A 7,306-nucleotide genomic window follows, 5' to 3' on the forward strand; every position below is an offset into this window, starting at 1 on the left:
TGCACCGTTACGGCAGGGCGTAATGCTTATTTTCCCCATGTTTTTCATGGTGAATCTTTGCACAGCTGGGCTCCAGAACAGGACAAGAACCTTCACAAAAATGTGAATCCTGGAGATGTGTGACACTTCCATAAACAGAGGTCCATGTGAATAATTTGTTTTGGGACCTAACCCTGAGTGGTTTTACTATGCTGACCATATAGGGTGTAAAGTAGACTCTCGTGGTAGCACTGCATGACTGGATCTTCAGAGTTGGGAGAGCACTGTTTACATCAGAGCAATCAGGCCAGCAGGACTTTTATAAGAATCAGCAAGTTTTAATAAATTAACAGCCTGCTGCCCTTCTGCTCCTGACAGCCTGCAGAGTATAAGGAGCAGATATCTCAGTGTGAACGGTCTCTAAATCTACAAAGTTGTGAGACTGTTGTGTGGGGCCCTCATGACGTGAGCTCTTTAATTAATCACTGCTGTCTACAGGCATTTTTGATCTTTAGATGAATTGAAGAGCATGTCAAGCCAAGCTTTTAGAATGTATAAATTAGCAGATTTGCAATAACGTCACATTCTGTGAGAGCTCTGTACAACCAAAGTAATGCAGAACACATTTAAAAACAGAATTTAAAAACTCTCTTGCAGTAGCAGGAGTAAAGAAGAAGAGGACAAACCACAGCCAGGTGTAACCTAAGCTTGACTGGGTTGCACGGTGTCTGTTTTTAAGATTGTGAGAAGGAGAAGAGATGAGAACTCCTCGGGGAGTCTTTTTGGTGACGTGTCTCTGGAATTTAACTCAGTCCAGCCAACATAGAGGGCCCCATTATAGGATACCTTGGTAATTGTATTCTGCTGTTTTTCTTTGCCAGTAACATGACCACAATTAGGAGAAAATATTCCATATTTGTCCTTGAGGTACCTTAAAACAGATGCCAGTTTTCCTCTTTGTGTCATATTAACAGGAACGAGTGGAAGTGAGGAGGGAGACCCAAAGAGCCCAATGCAGCTTTTATTGCAGTCAGGTTTTCAGTTTACCAGAGAGGAGAAAACTGGTTAGTGGTGTTTAATGGAATTTGAGGAGTGAATTGTACACACAGTATTTTGATTAAATTCTTACTTAGGTTTCTTTCAAGGGCAGAATTACAACTTAATGTGGACCTGCCCATGGGTGGAACAAGCAAGTCAGGGCACTGCCCACACTCCACCTGAAAGCAGGAGAAAAACAGGGTGAAAAAAGCAGCAGTGCCTGCCAGAACCATGACAATTTAAGGCTGATCGGTACCACTTGCTGCAAGCTTATTAGACTCCTAGCTTACTCTAATGCCAACAAGATACATGAGATCCTTTTTCCTCCTTTTTTGTGAAATATTACAAAACAGAGCCATCAGCAATTACCTCATGTTTTCAAGTAAGTCTGGATATGACGTTAAGAGCCGAGCCTAATTCCAAGACCAACAGATTCAAGATGTTATCAGACTAAACAGTCATGATTCGATTGTTTCTAATTATTTAATTTATTTCGGAGTCATAATTGTTCCTTCGTGTTGCAGGTGTTAAATCCGCACATGAAAATCCAAAATAGCAGTTGTTATCTGTCTGCTGGTTTTTAATATAAACACACCTTTCCTATCTGCCCGCTCTGCTGGTTAGCTATTGCTGCACTGGATCACACTGTTAGGATAAGACAGGAGATGATTTACTGCACACTTTTGCAGTTATAATGTTTAGTGTGGGTGCTATGAACTTAATGGGCAATAGTTATGTCGTGACATACTGGTTTTATAATGACGGTCGAATTGCATTTTCTGTTTTTTCAGTTAAAACCTTTTGGAATCAACGCCTTTGCCGTTCTCACAGTCATCACCACAATTTAACTCTGACATATGTACACATTCATTTTTTCATGTCATATGTTCTTTTTTGTTATTTTCATGGAAAATGACTCAAAGGCAAGGGGTCAAAGGCTGATTTTTAATGATTTGTCCAATTAAAAAAAAAAAGATGAGTGGTATGACGTTTCTTCATCATCTATAGTGACAAATGCCAGAAACTAAATTGAGAGCCTGCATCATGGCCTTTATTTGAGAACATGTCTCTCAGCCTCAGGGCTGCTCCAGGCTTTGAGGACTAGTTTGTGAAACAGACTCCCACCTGATCCACACTGCTATTGTTTTTCTGTTCTGTCATGCCGGCCGGATATGTGATCGGTTATCAATGAATTTGATGATGTTATTGAGGCCATTTAAAGTACAGTCAGCATACACTGTTCAACAACACATTATAGCCACCTAAACAACTAAAACAACTCTGACCAGAGAGGCATTGACAGAACATTGGGAGTGGGTTATCTTAGATCCCGTGGGTTGAATTGGAGGGTCTCCTTGGATCAAACTTGCTCTGGGGCATCCCATGGATGCTCAATTGAATAAGAATCTGGGGAGTTTGAAGGTTGGGTCAGTGCCTCAGGCTATTTGTGATCTTCAGGTGGATTTCATCTCACTTTCGTTTCTGCAGTAAACAGAAAACTGTATTTCTGGTTATTATATTATAATTTAATATAGTAGGAGCCCTTATCCACAAAGCATTTGTTATTGACCAGAAAAACTGAATTAATCAAATGATAAAATTATGCATGAACGTAGTTACTCATGCCTAAAATGAAGGCAATCAGTTTTCTGATTCCAGCGGTTTTCACCACTAAACCCACTGAAAATTTGGCATTGGCCTCTCGGTGTGTCAGTGTCAGCTGCAGCAGCTTTCCCTTTCCATGCACTATTTTACTATTCTTAAATTACACCTCTGCCTCGTTCACCTTTCAGTGCTGCCTCGGGCAGCAAACATAATTTCTGCACATCTGTTTTCTGGATGACAGATTTCACTGATCAGCTGGGGCTTCCACTGGACCAATCACAGGAAAGGTGTGTATTTTCTCTTTCTCTTTCAGAAGGGGGCAGGCATCTGGTTGTGCTTAGTAGAGGGTACTTGGACCTGGTGTATTTGGTTTGGTTACAGCATAGATTTGAACTCTTGAGGGATGGCGAGGCATTTTGCCGGATCCTGGATGGAAAAACAGATCTTAATGAAGTCTGGCCTTTCCTCGTGCAACTTTTGCTGCGTGTCACTTGTGGGCCCGGGCAGTAAGTAAAAGCTGTGTTTTCAGGAATCAGATTCTGTGTAGTTAAACTGAAAAGAAGATTAATGTCCCATAAGCCAGGTTTTTTTTGTGTGTGTGTTTGTGTGTCAAAAATAAACCTAATAAACCTAACTAAGCTCAAATTATTTTATTTCAGAGATAACTGGAACTTCGCATTAAGCATCAAGGCCAGGTGATGAAGTTCCTAGTAAGTTCCTAAGTTTGACACGTCCCAAGTTTTGTGATTCAGTTCTAGGGGTTTCAGAAGATTGTTTTTAAAGCTTTTAATATACAAACACTAATATAACAAGGTGCCATTCCTTCTGGCACCTTTCTCCTCAACAATACACTCTGCCCTACTCGCAGACAAGCAGTGTTGTCTTACACCAATGAACACACATACAGTAAGGCATCTGCAGGTGAGACTGTGTGTGAGAGTTAAAACTTTAATGTGTTAACAGGAACAGGAAAAGCTGCTAATTATTGTCTCAAAAGGTAACTGGCGCTCATCAGAATCTGTTCCTGTCACATTCGGCTTTAGCATACCAAGTTCAAAATCTACATCTCCCAAGACATTAATTTTCAAGTCAGTGCTACAGTTAAAACAACAACAACAACAAAAAAAAAAATGGTTAGAACCAATGACACGTAAAAACCAAAACTAACACAGTAAATCCCAAACTAACAAATATCAGTTTAACACCAATGACTCCAAAGTCAAAGCCAATATTCTCTTTTGGATCAGGATACATTTGGCTTTCTTGTAAAGATATGAAATCTTATATAAAATCTGTCTTATGTACTATAGTATGTTCAGTATAACAAAGCATTACTTTTCCACTTCATCTAGATTTGATTTTGGTTTTACCAAATTTTATGGCCAGAGGAAAACAAGAGGGAAAAAAAATGCCTACGTCCTTAATTTGACTTCGACTAACCAAAGATGATTGATCATACTTGACAAAATAAGAGTAAATTGTTAAAAATATTTACCGACTTGTGATTCTTTTCTCTACTCCGTGCAAGTCATGTGACATTGGCGTTGTGGTAGTTTGTTAAAGATTTATTTAACAAGGTATTTTCGGTAAACTGAATAAAAAGCAACAGGCAGAAAATGGTATTCTAAACACACATCTGCAAACATAAAAGCAGGCACCATCTGTTGCATTAATGGCATCTGCACCGCAGATGATATGATTGATGTGGCACAAATCCAAACGAGCTCAACAAAAGTTCCTTCTGTTGAAAATAATCAGTGATGGTCCTGCGCTCTGTGAGTTTTAGAGCAATAACAGTCACTCGCAAAGGTTAAAAACCTCCAATTCAGTCTATGACTTAGTGTCACAAAAACATAAACATATCTGTTTGCTCATTTAGAGAGCCGCTTTTTGGATCTATCAAAAACGACAAGTAACGCATAAAACAACCAACAGATTGTGGTTCGGGATTCTAATCTGTTTATGTGTCATCCACTCAAAACCACCTCCCAGAGCGGTTAAAGTTGCTTTGGGGCTGAGGCCACAATTTGGTCAAGTGTAAATGAATGATGTGTCTGCACGAGCCACGTGCGCCCCTAGGCTCCTCCTAAGAAATTACGACTTCGACCACACTAGCAGAAACATAAACTGCCGCCTGCCTCAAATGAAAATAGAGTTATTTTCACAGGAAACTGTTGGGTTTATGCAATCTGACTTCTCCTGTGCAAGGGAAGGTGCTGCCAGGTGCGAGTATAATGCAGACACATGTAGATCACGATGAAGTGAACACTAGATGAGGCGAATATGATGAGTCTAGCAGGTTTTTTGTGGTCCCCAGACTCCTTCATTAGAGAAGCATGTGGATAGAGAGAACAGCTTTTTCAAACAGGAAAGTTTGTCCAAACAGTACAGACTTATGAACTGGAAGAATCGACGAGTGCTGGCTCAGTTTTTCCAGTTTGTTTTTGTTTTCAGCTTGGATTGCGGCTTGGGCAGCAAACCGCTTGGTGAAATTAAACGCAGGGAGGAAGGACCCTGTTTGGCTCGTGCGTGCGTATCATGCATGAATACACACATTGCACACATGCATGCAGAGGTCCAGCTTGGAGATGAAGAAATGAGCGCAGAGAGAGAGAAAAAAGAAAAGATGTTAACATTAATTGACTGGAAGATGTTTGTGGTATAAAACTAGTTATAATTGAGGTTTGTCATTATGAGGAGGAGTGTAATTTCAAGCTACAGAACTTTTTACTTGTCTTCCAACTGGAATCACTCTTTTCCATTTTCCAGCAATAAGCACGAGGGCCTCCAATCTCTACAAAGAAAAAAAAAGAAAAAAAAGCACATGCAGTACCCATGTGCCACAATCAAAGCAGAACTTGCAATTCAGCAAAATGAGTCCTGTTTTATGGATTCTGGCAGCAAAATGAAATGTAGCCTAGTCATATTTTTGCGCAGTATAAGAACCAGCTGTGATGTGAGGTTAAAGTTAGTGGACCTCAGACAGGGGCTATAGTTTTAGCATGGCTGAGAAAAGATTACCTCCAATAGGAATGGTATGCTAACTGGACCAAATAAACACTTTTATTGCTCAATATGTTGAACTTGTTGAAACGCAGATTTGAGGGATATCTCAGCAGAGACCTGCAAGGAGATTTTGAAAATATCACCGTGTGTGTACATGAAGTGCAGTGGGAACCCTTTGGCTGATGTTAGTGAGTAATGTTAACCTCATGGAAGAACTGTGTGACAATGGGTCCCAGGGCAGAGATGTGTCAAAGCCCCCTACTGACTCACTCATGTTAGTGAGACACCCAAACTGAAAGCAGGGCGTTGTTTGTGTTGTCATTTTGATTCTCCTTGCGGTCATTTTGGTCTCTCCGAGGCTGGTTTAACATCTTCTTGTGTTTATTTTGAGTCTTTTTTTGGGTCATGAGTTGTTTTGTTGAAGTAATTTTATCTCATTTTGTTGTGACTTCACATTTTTTTTAGTAGTTTCATAAGTTTGATCTTTTTTCAGCACCTAAGCATTTTCCACTCTCAGTTAACTGCCTCAAAACTTGAAAATGAACAACCTTGGGTACGGTGGCCAACAGATAATTCTAAAGTTCATCTAAAATGATCATCTGCTGTTGTCTCACGCTATATCTGTCATCATCAACTGTGACACACACCTTTCTTCTTCTCTGAGGTCTTCCTCTTTTACTCTATGGCAGCTCCATGTTCAACATCCTTTGTCAATTATGTCCCTCCTCTGCACATGTCCAAACCATCTCAGCCTTGCCTCTCCAAACTGCCCAACCTGAGCTCTCCATCCGATATACTAATAGCTTCTTCAGTGTACCAATAAACACTGATTATTTTTAGCTGCAGAAGCAGTAAAAATGACCCCTTCACTAAAAGTAACAAATGGCAACAGGTTGTATTAACACGGGAAAGGTTTGCAAGATTTAACAAAAGGTTTATTGTGTGGAGGGGAGGTGAGCCAGAGATCGCATTTGTCATGAGCAACAGGGAGTAACCAACAGTGAGCAAAGGAATGCCTCACTGTTGACAGAACAATATGGTAAGAATGAGTGGCAGGACCGGGGATATATATTCTGGAGTTCGATGATTAGTTGATTGAGACCATATGTGCTATTGCAGGACCTGTGGAAATCAGAGGAGTCCGCACAAACATGATATGACACTCAACACAGAGGCCCAGTTCCACTCTTACATTAGTGGCAAATCTAAATGAATTTTCAGTTGTTTCATTCACGTTTAGTCACCAACAATGCTGCTTGAAAATAAACTTAGTAATCGAGTCAAAACTCCCTGAAAACGTTTCAAGCTCTTCTGCCCCCAAGTATTTGCACCATAGACTGTTGGCTTTATTATCATCGGTACATAATATAAAAGATGCACCAAATATATTACAATGAGTGTGACTGTGTGGATCAGATCCAGCAGAGATGCACCAGTTGAGATTTTCTTAGAACTGTGTTTTCTCAAATGAGATCAGATTTCATTTGACACTAAGGACCTGCTTTTTTCAGTGCAAGGTTTGTTAGCAAACGCACAACATGTCTGCTTTTCATCTATGAATAATGTGTTCTTTTTCCTGCCGCAATATAGTTTTGTGCCCTGAGAAAGGAAGAGGTGCTGTAGCTGCTAAAGCTCTGCGTAGGTCCACAGACTGTTAATCTGGTCTCATCCCCCTCTG

The sequence above is a fragment of the Diplotaxodon limnothrissa genome, linkage group LG23, assembly GCF_057381915.1.
Source record: "Diplotaxodon limnothrissa isolate DT_005_m linkage group LG23, D_limnothrissa_male_GT1.1, whole genome shotgun sequence".
Classification (NCBI taxonomy): domain Eukaryota; kingdom Metazoa; phylum Chordata; class Actinopteri; order Cichliformes; family Cichlidae; genus Diplotaxodon; species Diplotaxodon limnothrissa.